The 21370-nt window shown below is 41.5% G+C and overlaps 1 protein-coding gene and 1 long non-coding RNA gene across 5 annotated transcripts in view; one reads left to right on the top strand and one right to left on the bottom strand.

Moving 5' to 3' along the window:
* LOC123499156 (homeobox protein abdominal-B-like) overlaps positions 1–21370 on the top strand; it is a 237806-nt gene that overhangs the window by 92150 nt on the left and 124286 nt on the right. The gene's annotated exons all lie outside the window — the stretch shown is intronic.
* LOC123499157 overlaps positions 1–21370 on the bottom strand; it is an 81410-nt gene that overhangs the window by 52354 nt on the left and 7686 nt on the right. The gene's annotated exons all lie outside the window — the stretch shown is intronic.

Below are 21370 nucleotides of genomic sequence, written 5' to 3'. Positions count from 1 at the left end.
CGTTAGGGTTGAAGTGGTAGACGCTGGAGTAAGAAGAGGAATGGCTGACAAAAAAGCAGGTGAAAGAAAAGCAGATGTAAGAGAGAGAGGAAGACTTTAATTTGTAGTCATAAACGGATCTGGGAAATTGTAGGTCGAAGAAAGTCGCCAATAAAGAAAAAAATTGAATATAGGAATGCTCTCAAACACATGCAATATAATTTTAAAGGAATCATGTTTAGAAGAGGGAGAAATAGTGTAGAGCAATGAGTGTGGCGACTTAACTATGATGAAACACAGAGATGAGTGGAGAGAGACAGTGGTAGTGAAGGTAAGGTGGAGAGGCTAAGGGAATAACATCCACCTCCCATGCCGCCCACAAAGAGCTTCCACCAGCCTCCCTTCACACCTATATCCTCCTCTTTCCCACCTCCCTCTACACCCATAGCTTCCTCTCTCCCTCTTTCCTACCAACTCTTGATTATTCGTATGCATTTTTCACCACCTCATCCCTTCTTTATACCACCTCGTTCTTCCCCTCGCCTGCCCTCGCACATACACTCAGTCTGCCTTAGCAAGCCAGCATCTCCCCATCCCCAGCAGAGGGAATCACAGTGCGAGGCTACGAGGTGGAAATGAGTGGAGACGTGTGGGTAATGATGTGCCGGAGCATGAATGAAGGAGTCGGCCATCAGCCAACACATAAAGCCGTGCAGGACACCTCTTTCTTTCCCTCCCTTCTTCCTTCCCTCCCTCCTTCCTACCAGCCGCCCTCTCCTCTCTCCTTCCCTACCTCCTGCTCCCATCTTTTCCTTATCTCTCCCTTTCCACTCCATCTTGGCTTTTCTTCCATTTAAGGGCTGACGTCTTCTTTGTTTAGTATAGCTGTGGTCAGGGTGTTAAAGTATATAATGGAATAGGTTCCCTTAAACACATATACACAAACACTCATACACACTATATTTCTTTCTTCAGGGATATAAAAGACGGAAATTTTTCTCACCCTAATAAAATTCTGTATAATTATAACCAAGAGTCCAAACACAAACACACACACACACACACACACACACACACACACACACACACACACACACACACACACACACACACACACACACACACACACACACACACACACACACACACACACACACACACACACATTAGCTGGTTAACAGTAGAACGTCTGCCTTACCTATGCATATTCTCTGTCGAAAGAAAATGGCTGATGGAAGGAAAAACGTTGACTTGGCAAATGAAACCGTTTACGAAAAAAAAAAGAAGTAATTATATTGATCATCGCTTACCAAAGTTAAGGGATACATAAAAAATAATGAAAAAAAAAAATCGCGGAAGTTATATGGGCACAGACTACTTAAAAGTACGATATTCTTATTTATATTACCAAACATTACTATTATTAGCATCATTACTATTATTGCTATTGTTACTGAAGTCAGACACAACAGGATATTACACAATTCATTAATATCAAAGTGTGTTTATGGAGATATTAGAATAACGCCACAAAGGAGAATAGCGGCGCGGAGTGGAGGCCGCGGAGCCACAAGCACCTCTCCAAGTACCCACAAATTTTGATGAAAGGAAGCAACTTTTCATTACTCAAATCTCATTCTTCTCAGTCTTAAATCTTGTTTCATTACAACCAGTCTCATATTAAGCTCGTTTACGCCAGCCGGGATGGGAAACTTCCTTCATTATGCCGCCTTTAATACCAGCGAGGCACAAAACCACTCTTGGGGAATTTGTCCTTCATCAGAATGCATGGGGAGCGATAAAAACGGTGCCGCCAAAAATGGGCTAGCAATGGCCCCTCCAGGCGAAACTGGTTCTATCATGCTTTGGAATTTTTAAAGGTCGTAAAGTAACTACAGCACAGCACCTTTATACGAAAATTTATATAAAAAAACACAAGATTGCGTTACCAAGCTTTGCAGTTGTTAGTGGCAATATATCTTAGGATGAATTGAGAATATCCTCGTATACATGAGAGAGGAAGTGAGGGAAGGAGGAAAAAAGGATGGCGAAGCGTCCCTTGGCGAAGTTGGATGGTGTTTCCTGCCCCATCTCCTTTTTCCTTCCCCTCCTTCCTCCATGGAGTGAAAGGCCCGCCATCAGGAGTCACATAAACTCAGCCTGGTAACTGCCGCCGCTGCCCGCCTCCCATCAACTCCGCTCCCCGTCATTAACTAGGTTTTCTCAGAGCCTGGAATTCCAGTCGTATTTCTCCTGGATCTGGGCCAAGAGAACGTGTAATGCTGTTACCCTTGGCAGACCGGCGGTGTTCCAGCCAGCGTTATTAGGTTAGGTTGGAGTTATCATTGGGGATCTGCCAGCTGAGTTTGCCCAGCGAAAGTGATCCAAGATGAAAGCGAGAAAGTATTGGGGGTTTCGAAGTCACAAGCACTATTTTCAGATAGTTTTCAAGTGGTGAACTGTCTTGTTGTTGGGTTACTGTATTTTTTTCCTGCATAATGAAAGTTTGCAGTAATAACTATGTATGAACAACTTACTGCTTGTGCTGTTGCCTGAGGAACGTGTGTGGTAAAGGCCTTGAAAGAGCTAAGAATATCAGCGAGGACACAAGGTTAACATATTTTCGGTAAGACCAGAGTTGAAAAAGCATGTAATGAATTAAGTCCAAGAAACACAGATCAAGAAGGAAACCAATAAGATCAAAAGAAAAACTAAACACTGACAAACTTTCACTATACAGACGAGAGCATGAGATGTAATCCTTCGCCTATAGTTATAACGCTTATCACAACAAAACACGCCTCACTCCCACCACCGTCACCACCACTACTAGCACTACAACCAGAAAAAAAACTCAATATTGGATTAGAACTTCGTAGCATTATCACGACCACCACTACCAGCCACTACCACAACAACTATCTTAGCATCACCACTACCACCATATTAGCCCCACCAGCCTCCCTACCTCGGCCCAAAGCATCACCAGCATCATCACGAACAAAGACAAGTCCGCAGCAGCTACCAAAGTCGTTTCGAGAAAAGCCAGCACAATAAACAGAAATTGCGGCCTTAGCTCATTGTCCTCTCTCTCTCTCTCTCTCTCTCTCTCTCTCTCTCTCTCTCTCTCTCTCTCTCTCTCTCTCTCTCTCTCTCTCATCAGTAACAAAGAAAAGAGCGATTCGTGAAAATAAAACAAACTCCCTCAATCAGATATATTGAAAGCCACACAAGTCCCCCCTCCCATTTTTTTCCCTGTGTGGATGGAAAACGGAGGCTAGCGATGGTAGAAACTTGCCATTTGCATGTAAACAAGAGCGAGAAGTGAAGTTATATCCAGGGTGACGATAAAAGATGGAGGGATATTACTTCTCTTCGCCCAATCTTGACGTGTTCTGGGAATTAAACAGGAGAGAGAGAGAGAGAGAGAGAGAGAGAGAGAGAGAGAGAGAGAGAGAGAGAGAGAGAGAGAGAGAGAGAGAGAGAGAGAGAGAGAGAGAGAGAGAGAGAGAGAGAGAGAGAGAGAGAGAGAGAGAGAGAGAGAGAGAGAGAGAGAGAGAGAGAGAGACAAATAACTTAACAAGCAGACATGTAAACAAAGAAACAAACACAGAAACACACCAATACAAGAAAGGCTGTGTCTGCACTCGTAATGCTCAGACACTTGATTATCTTGCTAATTGGCAAGTACAAGTGGTCGCCTCGAGTCCCATTCTCTGTGTCGTATTCTAGCTTTCATCGGGCACTGAAATATATTACTTTTCCTATTATAAGGTTAAGGCAAAACGTTCTTTACATGTCATTAAAGAATTGAAAAAAAAAATTACACAGACAATGCAAGACCCGTAAGTAAATGAACATGAAATGAATAATGTTGACCAAAAACGCGATATAATTATACCAAAAGAAAAGGAAAGGCTTGAGATGGACGTGATGATTAATAACAAAGTTATATTTCAAGTACAAAACAAAAAAATAATAGAAAAAAAACCACTTTAACATTTATCATTTTTCTGAACAGAGAATGAAATAAAAATGTAAAATAAATAAACATCGATGTGGAGATGCAAAAGGACTCGAAGGGAGGGTCAGACCGCCATGTTAAGTACAATTGTAGTCACCTCAACATAAACTGTGGAAGGGCAAGCAATATGTAGACGCCGTGCAGAGGGGTCAGAGAAGAGACGCCATGTTGTGTGAGGAAAGGTAGGAGACAGAGGGGAGCGCCACCATGTTGCGTGCACTAATCTACCCAGCGGCGTGTGATGGCGAACAGGGGAGCACTTCAGGGGCTGCAGACTGTGACGCTAGATTGTCTGGGCTCCATCTCTCCTTCCTTCGGTCCCCCTGCTGGCGATTCTCCTTAATTTAGTTCTCCGGTGAGACCTGTTAATGTTTCTTGTCTTCCTGCTGTTGGTGGAGTAAGTGGTAGGTGGTACGTGTGTATGTGGATTTGTTTGGTACTGCTACTGTGACTCCTTGTGGTTGTCATGTTTCTACCGTGGTTAATTCGGCACGTCAGGAAGTGTTCATGAGGAAATGGTCGTGACTCATGGCGTTGGTGTGGAGGAGTGTTAGATTATCATACTTATTGGATCTCTTCGTTTTTTTTCTCTATCTTTTTTTTCAAAGTTGTTGAACGTTTTAGGACTGTGCCACCATGGAACTCGTTTTTTCTTGTGCTTCTGAAGTGTTTGCAGTGGTCGATGTAATGGTCTGTATCGATTGCTAATTCTCACACACGTAATTTGGTAATACTGCAGAGTTTTACCACAATCAGCTACGTGTTTTTACCCACCTCAAGAGATAGAACTCCTGATTACGAGTAATTTGAACCTCATATATACTAGGTGCAACCTTTTTGAATGGCGACACAGATTTTTTTTAAAATTTAAGCGTGTTTTGGTGTTTTGGTGAGCCGTGACACTAACTAGCCTCCCGCATCAATCCCTGCCGCACACTGATGGTGTCATGCGCTGCGGCGGCTCGGCGGGGTCCGTGACATACCATTGTCTGAGCATGTGCTTAATTGTCTACGCTGATTGGTTCTGTTCTTTGAAACTGAAGCGGCGGCCAATGAAAAAAAAAAACAATTATTTCCACCAATAACGACGGCCCCTGAGGTTAGGTTTAGTTAGGTTAGGTTGGGTTAGGTTAGGTTAGATTAGGTTTAGTTAGGTTAGGTTAGGTTGGGTTAGGTTGGGTTAGGTTAGGTTAGGTTAGGTTGGGTTAGGTTGGGTTAGGTTAGATTAAGTTTAGTTAGGTTAGGTTAGGTTGGGTTAGGTTGGGTTAGGTTAGGTTAGGTTAGGTTAGGTTAGATTAAGTTTAGTTAGGTTAGGTTGGGTTAGGTTGGGTTAGGTTAGGGTTAGGTTAGGTTAGGTTGGGTTAGGTTGGGTTAGTTAGGTTAGAGGTTAGGTTAGGTTAGGTTGGGTTAGGTTAGGTTAGGTTGGGTTAGGTTAGGTTAGATTTAGTTAGGTTAGGTTAGGTTAGGTTGGGTTAGGTTAGGTTTAGTTAGGTTAAGGTTAGGTTAGGTTAGGTTAGGTTCTTTTCTGGAGGAAACTAATTTTTTCTGGTAGATTTCGGCTTGTTTTTAATTAATTTACCAGTTGTTTTTTTATGCAAATCATAATATGTTTCGGGGCTGTAAAAAAATTGGTTGATTTGCGCCAAAAACAAGTGGTATTAATTAAAAGCAAGCCGAAATCTACCAGAAAAAAATAGTTTCGTCCAGAAAGAGCAAGGTGGTGAAACTCTGTAGGTTTACCAGTAATTTGCTTTCCATTTATCCTCTAATGATGAAGAATTTATCACTAAAAAATCTACAGATAATGTAAATATTCTTTTGTGAGTATGCGCACACTGAGCTTTTCTTCAAATGTGAGAAAAAAAATCCATGTGCCTTATGCAAAAACCGAGGCTTCATCAAAATAACCGGCTTGTTTGAGGAAGAACAGAAATACTGTTTTTACTGGTGTTTTTTTTTTTTTATACCATGTGGGCTTTTCACGGGAATTTCTGGGCTAAAGGGGATACTTTCTGGGGTACCTCCTATCTCAAAGCCCACCAACAAGGAAACCGTTGCCCCGAGTGAGGAAGCCCAACCTACACTCGGACCGTGGACAGGATTCGAACCCGTGCACTTGGAGACCCCTCGAACCCCAAAGCACGCATGGTTCCACTGTACCACGGCTGCCTTCTTGTTTTTCTACTTCTTGTTCTCCTACTTTTACCGTTCTCTTGTTTTTCTTTTTCTATGTCTTGTTCTTGATCTTTTCCGCCTTCTCCACTTTCAGTCCAGGAACAGCTGCTGCCTCAGGATCTCCCATTTATAACAAGCTTTTCAAAATCTCAAAGGCTGAATGAACATTTCCAGCGGGGACGAACGGGAGACGCCTTGTTTTTACGATCACCGGCGTCTTTGGTGACAAGGGAGCCAACACACTCAAAATCCCCTCGTATGGGTATCTTTTCCCTCCTCGCGTGGATACAGGCATATATAATGTTACTCCTTTTCATACATCTTCATCTTGTGCCTGGATTATGCAGGGGGTTATGAAAAAGAGCTTAAATCACACTAAGGAGAAAATTTATACACCTTTCAGGCTATTCATACTACCTTTACTCTCGAGGGGACACTGGATGCATAATGAACTCAGCTGTAGGGTGTTTCTGCACCGCGCCCTTAGTACCTACCTAGTATCTATACGGACAGGGAAAAGGAGGGGCATGGGGGCGAGGGAGTTCTTTGGGTCTCATTGTCTGCAAGGCGAGTGGCAGTTCAGAGACTCGCCATTATGAGTGTTAAATAAAGGAAAAAAAAAAGGGGGACAATCTACAGGGACGTTACTGAATTAACTACTGGCCATTGTATTTGAGGGAACAGAGCTTCATGAAAGAGCCAATGATGGAGTGAGGTTCGGGACGCCCTATCAGAAGCTCCCTTTCATAAACCGCGTCAGGTTAATGGTTCACTGTGAAAGAAAACACGATTAAACGATTCTACAGACACAACAGTTTTATCGACCAAAGGAGCAATTAAAGCGTTTATGACTCCAAGCTTATGATTACCCATGGAAGGAGGACGAGACTGCCAAGCTCCTTGGTAACACCATCAGTCGACTCCGCCAAAATTTCTTAAAAGCTAACAGAACATAATGCAATAAAACCACTTTTGTAGTGTTTTCTTCAATTTCGGCAGACAACCATTTTAAGTTACAGAAATCTTAAGTCACACAGAAATGGACTAATAAGTAAATATATATATATATATATATATATATATATATATATATATATATATATATATATATATATATATATATATATATATATATATATATATATATATATATATATATATATATATGGAAAGTCTTTTGTGCTAGCAGAACATTATTATAGGACTTGTGAATGCCAATAATACGAGATGAAGGGAGCCCAAATATCTATCATTTTCTTATACAAAGCTTATCATCTTTAACTGTAGAAACTTATATCAAAAGAGTGTTTGTGTTTATTACGCGGTAAATGATCATATCGGTTATATTTCAGTAAAAGAAAATATCTTATTAATATAAATATCAATCTTCACTCATCCATGATGATGGAGAGCTTAATACAGAATGGAAAGTAGAATGTGACGGGTCTAATTTCTCAATTTTTCAGATCCCACGATCAAATAAGGACTATTTGCAAAGGCGAGACAATCAGTAGTGTTCTCATGTGTGTTGTGTCTATGAAAACATCGTTTAAAACTTTTCACCTCCACAGCAGATGGAGGCATATATCACAAACAAGCCAAATAAGGTTCTGAAACGTTTGTAATGCAGTCCAAACTGGTTACCTGGACTCTACATAACAAGTCTCATTAACATTATTGACGATGTAGATATAAACTTTATCACAATAAGGGAAAGTAATATGAGGTTAAAGCTGATCCTGTGTGTTTATTGGTGGCTACTATTTGCCGACTTTGTGCGATGAAACACACATAACATTGGTCTTTGTGTTCACGCTAGCAGACATGACGCAAAAACGGTGTCTAGAAAGGAAAAACTGAATGTAATATTTTATGCTTATTTTTATAAGTATCTGTTTTCTATGTTATATGATTAACGTACAAAAAATTGATTTCATAAAAAAAATATTCAATTTTCTTGCTAGATAAAAGCAAACCAACTTAATAACCTTTAGAAAGTGACAGGTGAACCCCTCAAACCAACCCCTTATGCCAAACAGTATTCTGCATCACACGGAACACAGTACACCTCACACCATCCTTACAGTATTAACTATTTTACCAATCAGAGAGGAGCTGCTCCCTTAATGCGATCAAGGCTCATGATCGTGCACGGTTTACGGGCATTCCTGCTGTTCCAAAAGGGATATTGTTGACGTAAAGTTTATCGTCCGTTATAGCTCGGCGGGTTGGTGCCTTCATCCTCCCAACTTTTGCAATGGAGGAGGTGGTGTTTTTTGTATTGTCTTACGAAAGACAGAGGATCCATTGTGTGCGTTGTTGGTGGAAGGGGCGTTGTGTCCACGTATACTCCCAAGGAACAAATGCAAAAAATTAACTGCAATAACAGTTCCCTTTATTGACCATAACAAGAACTCTGTCCGATTAATATAATTCACACCTTTTTGTAATGCATGTCAGATTATAATAAATTATAATTATAATAAAGTTACTTGTTCCTTGTTTTCATCAATATTGACAATTTTGTTTGATCTAATTTCACGTTATTATCCATATTTGAAAGTCACCATGATTTACAAATGTAGAGGACAGGGATATAAAGACTTAGGGAAAGTTACAGAGTACGTATAAAAAAAAGGAAAAGAGAATGAAGACGGAAGGAATAAAATCTATATAAAGGAGACAAGAAGAGACAGCTTGAAGAAAAGAACAGGAACAGAAGAGAGATACAATCGGTTACAATAGTTGTCAGGGTCAAAATGGACGTTTAAGTCTTATGGGTAGTTACTGTGCTGCGACTCACACTCACTGAAAGTGTTAAGTCAGCTACTTAAGTTTGGCAGCTGGGTTTACATTCACCTCTCGAATGTTAAGGTACACTTCAAGGATGGTGATTTAAACCCAAAACACATGACATGCAAATGGTTGGGCTGGTAAAAAGCTTGCACGATGCATCTTGATCCTCGTACACTAATCGTGTTGAATCCCTTAAGCCAGCATGAAAGTCGCCTGTCACTAGTGTAAGTGAGTAAGTCTTCATTTACTGCCGTCGTGGCCTCCAGAGTACATTTTCATTCCCTGGGTCCACTGCCTAAGAAAACATAAATGGTGCCATGTTCCGATGGTTAATCTGACACCCTTATCACCTAACAAGATTTTTGCTTCATAAAGCTTTTATGAAAGTAAATGAATGGTTTGATTTTATGGAGTTTATCTTAAAAAAAATAACAGTTTCATCAGCACGATTGAAAAGAAATAATATCTATTCTTCACACACTGAAGTAAAAGGAAGGTTCCTTTAATGGTGTGCACTTCCTCATATCCTGCGCAGTGGAGTGACGAGCTGACGGTTTCACAGAGCAAGGCAGCGGCTGGCGGCTGTGATCTGCCACGCGTGACTCATATCGCACACCTCGATACAACGACTCTTCCCACTGACACGCGATTACAATGCCTATGACTCTGCTATTTGCGAAGTGGAGCAACGCACGTCACTCTCATCGACTCTGGTAAGCAAACAAATCTAAAAAAATTCAAGCAATCGCCTACAAGAAGATCACACTTGGCACAGACAGGTGAGGGTGGAAGGTAATACATGCAAAGTGTCTTGACCAATCAGCGAGGGAAGGCCAGGGCGGTGGGCGGTCTCAGTAGGAGTAATAACTTAATTCCTGTCCCCTTACGCACAGCCAGACATACACTTTCCCTGTAGAATCTGTTTGAGGGTTTAGAATAAGAGCTGGACGTGACGTGGTGTGCTACTGAATACACTGCGCTGCTTCTCCTGATTCTCAAGGTGTTTGTGATCAAGTGTTTCCCAGTGGCTGTGGCTGTGTATCCTGTCTGCCCCATTCCGAAGAACTGATTCTAATATTCAAGAACGTGAAAAAAAGAAACTGCATTATTATTGTCTATCACTAAAGTAAGTCAAACATTTATTTACCTAATTTTCATGTTTTCAATTACCATTAACGTCATCTATTCTAGACAAGCCATATAAACTTCCATTTCCGTAAACATGAAGTCAATTGTTCCACCGACAATATCGTTACCGTATATCCTTGTGAAATGAAGAGTATACATCACCTTCTCTTCTTCAAGTTGGAAAGAGTACCAGTTTATCCTTATTACCAAACAGTGTGAGATATAATGAACTCCTAACATTAAATAATTATGAATATCGCAAAACATTCATGAAAAAAAAGAAAAAACATCAGAACATCTATATAAAATATCACGCATGCACACACACACACACACACACACACGAGAGAGAGAGAGAGAGAGAGAGAGAGAGAGAGAGAGAGAGAGAGAGAGAGAGAGAGAGAGAGAGAGAGAGAGAGAGAGAGAGAGAGAGAGAGAGAGAGAGAGAGAGAGAGAGAGAGAGAGAGAGAGAGAGAGAGAGAGAGAGAGAGAGAGAGAGAGAGAGAGAGAGAGAGAGAGAGAGAGAGAGAGAGAGAGAGAGCAGGAAAAACACTGTGGCAAAATTTGTGAATATGGAGATGCTTCCTCGTCTTGGTCTCTCCGCTGGGGAATATTTATGACCTGTGGGGACGAGAAGAAGGAGGAGGAGGAGGAGGAGGAGGAGGAGGAGGAGGAGGAAGAAAGAGAAGGAATAGAGAAGCAGGAAAGGCGGAAAGTTTGTTGAGAGACGCATGACGTAAATATATGCCTGAACAAATGATGAACAGAATGTAATAAACAGATAAATGAAAACCTGAAAAAAAATAAAGAAAAGAAAAACGAACAAACTACGAAGAAAAAATAAGAAAGAAATAATAAGGTAATGTGGAAAAAAAAAATGACAACAGAACAAGCAGCCAGCACTGAAGTAGGCCTTTTATTTTATTTTTTCCTTTTTTTTTTGCCTTGGTTCGCCCTCTTCCCTACATAGAAAAAAAACTATAAAGCAGATTAATAAAGTAAGAGGTTGGATGTACAGAACACTAACAACCTTCACAATTAAATATCAAGCGACGGAAGGAAACAAGCAAGAAACAGGGAACAGAAGAGCAGGTGAAGAAGGATTATGATGAGGTGCAAAAGTGAGTAAAATGCAGAGTTCACAGTAAAACAGGAGATGCGCAAGATGAAAAGTTGATGTCTGTGTGGATTGTTGCTAAAATGATAACACGTCGACAATTTAAAAGTAAGGAAATATAAAGTTACATTAAGAAGTAATTATATTTTTTCAGCATTTTACTTAGTCACCTATATTTGATTACTTTCCTCCTCCTCCTCCTCCTCCTCCTCCTCCTCCTCCTCCTCCTCTTCCTCCTCCTCTTCTTCTTCTCTCTCTCTCTCTCTCTCTCTCTCTCTCTCTCTCTCTCTCTCTCTCTCTCTCTCTCTCTCTCTCTCTCTCTCTCTCTCTCTCCTCCCTCCCTCCAGTGACGGGCACGCCCCTCCCAAGTGATATACGAGCGTGGTCTTTCCTCCACATGTTTTTACCTCCTTCCCTCCTGTCTCCCCTTCCACTCGTGTTTCTTCTCTTTTTATATCTTTATTTTCAGCGTCGTGTTCTTCTTCTCCTTCTCCGTTACCTGTCCCTCTGGTTTTATGTATCTATTTACTATTTATTTATTTTTTTTCTTCCATTCTTTGTCCTCTATTTCTTTACCAACATCTTCGCTACAACTTTTCATTCGTCCTGTTTCTTGTCCTTTGTACCATAACTCGACTTTTCTATTCAAACATGTATTTGGTCCTCAACTATTCATGTTTCAGTTTTGTGTCTGTATATCGCTATTTTCTATCGACAATACCCAAATTTCACTACTTTGACTTAGAGTATGGTTAAGAATAGCCTGTTGAACGAAAAAAAAAAAAATAACGTTGTAGTCTGAATCAGTGAGAAAGGATATTCTGTTTTCTTTTTCGGATTTTGAGAAGAGGAACAAATATTGGAAGTAAATCAAGTGAATGAAGGACTGAAATGTGGCAATATTGGCCCGCAGAGTTAAATAAATTTATTATTTTCCCTTTTTTTTTTTTTTTTTTTTTTTTTTACAAGTTCATCACAATACCGTGAAAGTGTAGAAGAGACGGCGATAAACTGAAAATAATATGATAAATAAAGGAGATCCATTATGTAAAATAGAAAGATATATACGGAGGAACTGTGTGTGTGTGTGTGTGTGTGTGTGTGTGTGTGTGTGTGTGTGTGTGTGTGTGTGTGTGTGTGTGTGTGTGTGTGTGTGTGTGTGTGTGTGTGTGTGTGTGTGTGTGTGTGTGTGTGTGTGTGTGTGTGTGTGTGTGTGTCGCATTCTTCCTTATGAATTCACCCTACTTGCATATCGATCACATAACGTATACATTTATTCAAACGGCAAGATTTAAAAATATTTCCTTTATTTCGTGGATGAAAGAGAAAGTTCGTACCTCGATAGCACTCCCCTACCCACTCCCCTTTCTTTTGCCACAAATGGTCCCTTTTCCACCTTTTCTTTCTCTCCCTATCGACCTTTATCTACCCTTGTATCTTACTCCTTTTCTCCTTCTCCTTTCTTTCCATCTCTTACATCTTCCTTATCTTCATTTCCTTCTGATCTCATTTTTCTTTCTTTTCCTCCTTTCTCCCTAATCTTCCCTCTTGCCACCCCCTCCACTCCTCCCCGTACTTCATATTCCTCCTCCTCTTCATGTCCCTCCTCCTGCACTTACTAATAAATACTAATTCCGACAAAAGAATGCCAAGAATGAGAGATCTGCCTCTTATCATGACCCGCCACTCTCCATCTATTCCGGTATTTTTACAAGACTCTAATTTTTACAACGTTCTAAGATGCATTCGTCGCTTTCTACATCCCGGAAGGCATTTTAGACCCCATCTCTTCTTCCATCCTTCCCTCCCTACATCCCTCTCCTACTCCTTCCTTCCCTCCTTCCCTCCATCTCCCCTCAGTGACGTAAATAAGAGCGGCACTAAAGAAAATAGGCCGTGTGTCTGAGGGGAGACTTTGCCGCTAGGCCCATCGGCTCCTCACGCCCTTCCCTCGTAAAGGCCAAACCCCCAAGGCAGGCTGGCGGCGGGAGGCTGAGGCGTAGGAGGAGGAGGAGGAGGAGGAGGAGGAGGAGGAGGAGGAGGAGGAGGAGGAGGAGGAGGAGGAGGAGGAGGAGGAGGAGGAGGAGGAGGAGGAGGAGGAGGAGGAGGAGGAGGAGGAGGAGGAGGAGGAGGAGGCCATTTATGATATCTTGAAAGAGGTATTTTTGGGGCATTTGGTTCTCGTGTGAATAAACAATAATAACAGAAGGAATTATTATGACAATGAAGATAGTGATGATGATGATGATGATGATGATGACAATAATAATAATAATAATAATAATAATAATAATGGTAATAATAACAATAACAATAATAATAAAAATAATAAAAATAAATAAATAAATAAATAAATGCATCACATAATCCTCAAGTACGTATATAAGAATCCATTAAAAAAGCTCCTCATTTAGAACAGAAACACGAGGTGGCAGTGTGGCTTCAATCTGAGGCTCCAGCAGGGTGAGTGAGGCGTGAGTGGAGGGAGACCGACACACATCACGTGGCGGAGGGACGCTTGTTGTGGAGGGCGTGATGGTCCGTCCTGTGAGGGAGGCAAGGGGGGGGAGGGAGCCATGCCGCCCCACCAACACCACTGACAAGAACCGAGTCTTACGCACAAACATGAAAAGTACAGTCATTCCACTAGTTACCACAGAAGTTAACAATATCGCGTTTGATTTTTATTACCCAGACATCAGGACGAATTCAGAAATCAACACCGGTAAAAGACTTGATTCTGGGCACAGAGGATAGAAAATATAGTAGTTTTAAAGAAGTTTCTCCACTCAAAATTGAACTATATCGTTTCACACTTTCGGCTTCTCTGAGATTGATAAAAAAAAAAAAAAAAACTGTAATACTCCGCCGGATACGAAAAAAAAAAAACTTAAATGTAAAACGAAGCCGCGAAAACGAGAAAACTCCCTTGAATACACCATTAGGGAACAAAGAAAAACGCGAACAAAGACCAAGTAAACTTAATAAAATCCTATTCTCACTTGACCTTCGGGAGGAGAAGCAAAGAAAGAGAGGTGACGCAGTTTAAGTGTTCGTCTTCATTCTCGGGTATCTGTTCTGCCTCACCTTTGCTCCACTACGGCCAATAAAGTTGAATTGGGGCGTTTGCGAGTACGGTGTTGCTTCGTCAGCGTTTAATGTTCCGACCAAGACGCGCCTCGCAGTAAATAAAGACCTCGATGACAACTCCAACCAGAGCCACCTTTGAGAGGCCTTCACTGCCTCCTCCACCTTAATGACTGTGAGAAGAGCAGGAACCGGAGCAGAAGGAGGAGAAGGAGGAGGAGAAAGAAAAGAAGGATAAGGAGCAGAAGGAGGAGGAGACGGAGAAGGAGGACGACGACGAAGACAAGAAAGGAGGGGAAGAGTAAAGAAGGAAGACCACATGATAAAGGATAAATGTAATTAAGTAATAAGACATGAAAAAAGTTAGAACAGATTGTGAGTTTCATAAATATTTTCAGAACAGTTGTTTCAATATTTGTTTTACTTTCTTTTCAGGTAAGGAACCAATCACATCTAGCACTTCTTACTGACTTCCCATACTTCACAGCAAGGTAAGTATTGTGTTCTTTAACCCCTTGAGTACCATGACGCGTTTCCATATTCATTCTGCTTACTATTTGGTGATTTTATGCAGCTACAGAAACTTATGTGGGAGAATGAAATAGTGAAGACTGTGGCCATTAATCTTCTGATCACCATAGACGCTTCCTAATGTCAATAAAACGGTTTAATCGTACACAAATCTTAAGGTAAAAATGTGCCCTGGTACTGAAGGGGCTAAATCTTCGTCGTATTTGTGCATGATGTCTTCTGGAACTCTTTTGTTTTTGCATTAACGTGCCATGTCCTCTTTATCCAGTGTTTCCCAGGCTCGTAGTACTCAGTGTGAAGCAAAGCCTGTTGGAGGGAGTCTCTCATGTGTCAATCTCTCTTTAATCTCTGTAGTTTTCACATTTCTTTTTCTTATCCAGCCATAATTTATATTTTTAGTTGATCATACCGTCAGGAAGTAAGTCTGGAATTACAAATCTACATATATTACTCAACATATTCAAGGGGACCAAATACTGTTCTCATTAATATTTCTTGATCTTTTCCTATGTGTGTTTCTAAAATATTTATTTTCACGGTTTAGCAAGAGTCGGCAGATTCATGAAACAGGCAACATCTCAAGTTCTTATCGGAGTATACTTTCCCTTTCCTTCACACATTAAAGAAGCAAGTTTTCTTTGTCATGCCACCCGACGCCATGCTCCTTTATGAGGCTTTAGCCTTTTACTGGAATGTGACACTTGCTCCTTCACAACATTCCATGAAGCCTCCTTTCTTAAAATCCTCACTTTCCTCTCACCAACTCTCAAACTCAAACCTATGACCCCAAACAACATTCCTCTTTTTCCCTCCCTCATCCTACAAGGCCTCCACGCCCACCATCACTCCGCGCCTCCACGTCCCCTCTGGGCTTCGTTTTGCTCTCAAACTTGTGGACAACGAAGACCTTTAGCCCACCCTTGTTTACCTTCGCTGATATTAAGCGCGACCTGCCATCGGGACTGTTGACATGTCGGGCACCGCAACACAACCCCTGTTCTTTCTCCCTGTTTTACTCTTTCCTCCCCTTCCTTCTTCCTTCACCCTGGCTGGGTTGCTCGAAGGATTCCCAGCCGTAAACGAGACTTGAAACGCCGCTGACTCGGCTTGCAAAACATTCGCGTTCATAAGAAGGCAAAGGAGTTGATTGAGTTACAGTCATTTAATGTTCTCTTAAAAAGCAGTAAAACCTGTGTCGAGTGCACATAAACCTTAGAACCGAACAATGGAACACTGCCACGTTTCTCTAATCTATTCTTGAACTCTTCCGCGTTTCTGTAATCAGTTTGGTCTCTAATGGGTGAGTTTCCTTGTCTTCTTCACCGATCGACTCCACCAGTCCAAGAGGGCAAGATCCCCAGAAATGGAGCTGCTATAATAGTCTATAAAAAAATAAAATTGTGTGTGTGTTACATGCCTATATACTAACTCGTGACATTATCGAACTGAAAGTAAATCTATTTTTTTTATACTGAACACATACAGATTACAAAAAGAAAGATAAAAAAAAATGGTAGCATGATCTGTACGCGACGAACACTTGGAAGAACAGCAATAGTCATACAAATCTCATGTTTTCAGATAGTCTTAGTACAATAAGCCTAACATTCTCTTTTCCTCCTTAATGTTTCGCTGCTCTGTAAGTGTATTTCTCCTCCAACTCCCCATATTTGATACCATAAACCTCGGCCCGGGAGAGACGGTTAGGACGATGTGTAGATGCGCAATACAACAAACTACTCAAGATTTGTGTCTCGTCGGCCCTTCCTCCTACATCTGACTTTATGGATTGGTCGCCACACCATTCAAGGCTCTCGATTGTCTCACTTTATCGAGGCACAGCGAGTCCGATCCAAACTGTTGTCCACAATAACGACTATGGCGATTCTCTTTTTTCGCTACCGTGATCTTCTATACGAGTCTCATCTGCTGATCCAACGCCACCACTCTGCTTATTTGCCGGCTCTAGTAATCTGCTTTCTTACATAAAAAAAGAGCTGTGCAATGATAAACATATGCTACGTCACGTTTAGAATATTTTCCCAAAACAAAATAATTTCACATCTATTAAGCAACATTTTTACCTTCACGAAAAGGAACTTACCTAAACGTCACCTTCAAAGTTCACTTGGTAAAGACATTTTCATAATAAAATCCTAAGACAAGGAAAATAGTGTGGGATATTTCCTGCAAGTCTCTTCAAAGCTGCTATTTTTTTACTCCCATCTTGGAGGTCACCACCGCCGAGGTTCGCTTCACACCTGCAGCAGCAACAATTGATTTCATTCGCAAGATTTGTGGTCGCAATGTGACTTTTACGGCCCTCTCTTAATGATATACTGACACCGCTGCGCACTTCCTTTACAAATCCAGCTCTTCATCGTTACCTACCACGCCCACCACAGCCACTCCTCCTTGCCTTTTTAGAAACACATCAGTCTAGAAAATAATAATAAAACTTTGCAGCACTAAGTCACCGCATTACGCTCCTTGCATGCGTGATGGGAGCAGTTTACAAAATGAGAGAAGTAGGATTGCAGAGAGTAAAATGATGAGGTTCTGGTTACAAGACTTAGGCAGATTACAAAACCACAACTATACAGCCATCATCTTCTTCCACCTCCTCCTCCTCCTCCTCCTCCTCCTCCTCCTCCTCCTCCTCCTCCTCCTCCTCCTCGTCTTCTTTCTTCTCCTCTTCCTCCTCTCGGCTTTGAAGTTTATAGGCGTGCCGTTGACAAGAAAAACTAACCAGAACCACCATTTTTTTTCCTTTCAAAGCACAGTTTTACGACAACACGAAAACAATGAAATATGAAGACCAACACACAGCTATGAGAAACACGCCTACGAATCGCTTACAATACACAGATCCTTTAAAGCTGAAGAAAAATACAATCTGACACCAAATTACTTTATCATTACACAATTGCTGTTGAGTTACGTGAGTGTGGCGTGAGTGAGGGAGCACGTGAGGAAGGCTACCCCATACGAAAACAATTCTTCAGCCTGGTAATTACGATGCTCACGGCAGCCAAATAGCAGTTGAACCTCTTGCCCCGGGATGGTGGTTCAGACTCCTCGCATCTGCCTTTGTCTTCAGTCCTGTGAGTGCTTCAGCTAGGAATGTTAAATGGCCACAAAACACCACAGCTGCTGATTGGAAGGGAATCTTTCTGCGCTCTTCCTGCCCTGGTCTTAGAGAATGCAGAAGGAAGTTACTGCTGTGGAACGTTATGAGCAGAAGATACTAAGGTCGGTTAATTGAAGGTTACATTTCATATCTCGGATAATAATGTCTTGTCAGCGTCTCTCTCTCTCTCTCTCTCTCTCTCTCTCTCTCTCTCTCTCTCTCTCTGTTGAAGAAGGAAGAGATAAGAGTAAAAGAAAAGGAGGAAGAAAAGGAAAAAATTAGTCTAATCACGAAAACATCAACAATTAATAATAAAACAGTAACAATGACAAACACGCCTTTAGAGACTGTCATCATATGCTTTCAGACTCAAAAACATGAACCAACAACATAAAACACCCGTCACTATTTACCAAGAACGAAAAATAAGAATAAACCAAAGAAATAAATGAATAGATAAACAACCATCATCACCAACCCTCACCTCACCATCAGCATCACCACCAGCATCACCACAGTACCTACTCTCCTCATCACCAGTCATCACCAGTTACCATCACGACGCCATTTACCATGCAGCTATTAACAGCCTCCGTTATTAGTGCCGTTATCCCAATTATTGCCCTCAATGAAGAAGAAGAAGAGGAGGAGGAGGAGGAGGAGGAGGAGGAGGAGGAGGAGGAGGAGGAGGAGGAGGAGGAGGAGGAGGAGGAGGAGGAGGAGAAGAAGAAGAAGAAGAAGAAGAAGAAGAAGAAGAAGAAGAAGAAGAAGAAGAAGAAGAAGAAGAAGAAGAAGAAGAAGAAGAAGAAGAAGAAGAAGAAGAAATAACAACAATAATAACAACAAGAAGAAAAAGTGAAAAAAAGGAAAACCAAATTGACCAACCGTACATAAATCAAACAGAATAAAAAAAAGATAAAAACACGATAAGAAAAAAAAAAAAATGAACTGGATTGCAAAAATTAGAAATACATCATTAAAAAATACTTGTCGTGATGCTTTCAGTGCCACCAGAGCCCCACGTGGCATGGCTCCCTCCACGCCACGCTGGCAACCTGGCATGTAACGACAACTTCTGCCCGAGGAACACGAAACAGCCCCCCTCGTCGTCTACTAAAAATGCCGCTTTATATGGAGGGCAAATCCTTGGCATCCTGGAGTGCCTCTCTTGTAACGTGACACCAGCCCTTTCCCCACTCCTCTCCACGGACCCTTTCCCTCCTCCTTCTCTTCTTCCTCCACTATTTTTTTCTTTTCTTCTGGTCTTTTTTTTTCTACAGTCTCTTCTTTTTGTTCTCTGCCTCTTCCTCCTCCTACAATTCTTCCATCTTCTTCTATTTTTTTTCTAAGATTTAAGTATCCGTGCATGATCCCACAGCTATGCCTCATAACTGCATAACATCACTTGGAGAAAAATGTGAATGAAACTGACTCAGATGCAATTAGAGAGGGAATGAGTGACGGAAAAAAAAAAAAAAAAGAAAAATTAGCAGAGCAAGACGTCATAGCAATGGAGCTGATGACTTTAGCAGCCTCTTGACAGTACGAGTGATGGTGAAGAAAAAATAAATGACATTCTCACAGCGATAGTTATCAGGGTCAGGATATTCATTAAGTTTTATGGGTTTGTTTTACTACGCACGAGTACAGATGATGCTACGGATTTGTTGAGAGGCATGTGTGTGTGTGTGTGTGTGTGTGTGTGTGTGTGTGTGTGTGTGTGTGTGTGTGTGTGTGTGTGTGTGTGTGTGTGTGTGTGTGTGTGTGTGTGTGTGTGTGTGTGTGTGTGTGTGTGTGTGTGTGTGTGTGTGTGGTGAAAGTTAAGGAGAGTGCTGAGGGAAGGAGCTGCGGTCTACCTCTCTACGGTACGAACTTAATGAACTGTATGTTACGAATCTCTCTCTCTCTCTCTCTCTCTCTCTCTCTCTCTCTCTCTCTCTCCACACACACAACAACATCGGATCCCCTTTAGTCTTCGTCACAACAGAGAGAGAACAGTGCTAAGCCTGCAGGTAAGTAAGAGCGACTGTCATGCCTTGTTTTTCCACTAACATGAACGTTACAGCGATTATGATCCATTAAGCGGGACTCCTAACTATGGCGGCCGTGTTAAAATGGCTGCCTTGCTTGCTGCTCCTGGACCGCTGTGTTAATCGCGGGCTGGTGGCTCATGCTGGGTAGTCATTAGAGGTGGTGGGTGGGAGGGACGTGTCGAGGGAAGACGTGAGACTGAACTCTGAATATTGTCCTTCATGACCTTACTGGTTCTTGTTTCCGTCCCTCAATTTTTTTTCTCTCTTTTTTATCCGTGAAATCATATGTGGATTATTTATCATCGGAAATTGTCTCTACTGTCACGTGAAAAATAGTTGATAATACAAACAAGGACGAAATGACGTGTAAAAGAAAAACTGTTCAGTGTTCGAAAACTGTCAATATTTCCAGCAATCGTGTGTTACAAATGCTGTCCTATCAATGTAGAAAGAAACTGAAACAATTAAACATGAAACTGAAAGACATTGTTATTTATTCGGTCTATCGTTATATTTGGAACTTCCACGATATTTCACAAACCAGTCTTTGTCGGCTCTCTTTGTCCCCACCTGCCACAGTCTGCCATGCTTACCCTCGCCCAGACCTGCCTCACCCATCCTGACTATGACTCAGTCCAGCCCGTCTCAAATAGTTAAGGCACGTGTCAGGGTCAGTGTGCTTGTCGCTCCTCACAGCTAATACTCGCAAATGACATACATGTAATGACTATTGGAGAAAAGCACATTTTTTTCATTTAAAACTTGAACGCATCGAAATTTATCAAAGAACACAGGACGAAACAAAGTACAAATTGGGTCTGGAGGGTGGCATGTATGAAATGTTTATAAAAAGCATATATTACACACACACACACACACACACACACACACACACACACACACACACACACACACAAAGAGGAAAAACGTAAACTACTCTTAGTAATCTATTTTATTTACTTATTTATTTACTAATTAATTAATTAATTTTTTCTTTATTGTTCTAAGAATCATCTGATTTTTCAGCAGCAAAATCAAGACAGTGTTGTGTCACATCCGACGAAACAGAAAAATCCGGATGGAAGTAATCAATTCAAATCAGACTCCTCCTTGAAAGCACAGAGCTAAGGAAGGACCAATAGATTTGGCAAGCAATTAAAGTATTCTGTATTATGAAAGTAATGTTTAGTTTCTCAACATCGAAAGAAAAGGACTACGAGGTGGCCCCGACGTGCTACTGTTAACCGAAGGTGTGGTGGTGGTGGTGGTGGTGGTGGTGGTGGTGGTGGTGGTGGTAGTGTGGTTGTGGTGGCGGCGGCGGCGGTGACGTTGGTGGCGGACAGCTACCATACCTTCAGCGGAGACTGGAG

This window comes from Portunus trituberculatus, chromosome 49 (genome assembly GCF_017591435.1).
Source record: "Portunus trituberculatus isolate SZX2019 chromosome 49, ASM1759143v1, whole genome shotgun sequence".
Taxonomy (NCBI): Eukaryota; Metazoa; Arthropoda; class Malacostraca; order Decapoda; family Portunidae; genus Portunus; species Portunus trituberculatus.
This window is presented reverse-complemented; position numbering and strand designations above follow the sequence as displayed.